Genomic DNA, 588 nt, shown 5'->3' on the forward strand with positions numbered 1-588 from the left:
TTTCCCACTTTTCCTGCTTGCATTTTTAATAAATGAACAGTCACCTGTACCATCACGATATTCTTTGTAACTTGAGGGGAAGATAACCGCCGTCTCTACCTGAGGATTACCCCACGTGGGCAAAGGAGGCTTTGTCAGGTTCAACTGAAGAAGAAGGAAGCTCCATCACAGCTTAGAAGCCCTGCCAAGTCGATCAAAGGGCAGGAATGACGAGCGAAGACGGTCAGGAACCGAACAGACCAAAACTCAGTGCAGTCGAGCTTAGTCGAGAACAAAGACGAAAGAGGAAACGAGCACGCAACTCCTTCCCGTCTTACGAAGGAGAAAGACGCGATGCGATCTGTCGACTTCAAACAGAGGTGTGTATATAGATATATGTGCCGCGTACTCAGATCAGTTGGTCGGGCATCTACTTGTCAGTTGTAAGTCCTCTCTGGTCTGGGTTCGATTCCCCCCGGTGGAGGGTGTGGTACTTGAGAATATATGTAAGTTAAGAATCAGAGCATGATCAGTTATGTTTAATTCATCTTTTTATTTTAAAAAATAGATCTTTTTTTACTTATATATATATATATATATATATATATA

The sequence above is a fragment of the Phalaenopsis equestris genome, unplaced genomic scaffold (genome assembly GCF_001263595.1).
Source record: "Phalaenopsis equestris unplaced genomic scaffold, ASM126359v1 Scaffold204000, whole genome shotgun sequence".
NCBI lineage: Eukaryota > Viridiplantae > Streptophyta > Magnoliopsida > Asparagales > Orchidaceae > Phalaenopsis > Phalaenopsis equestris.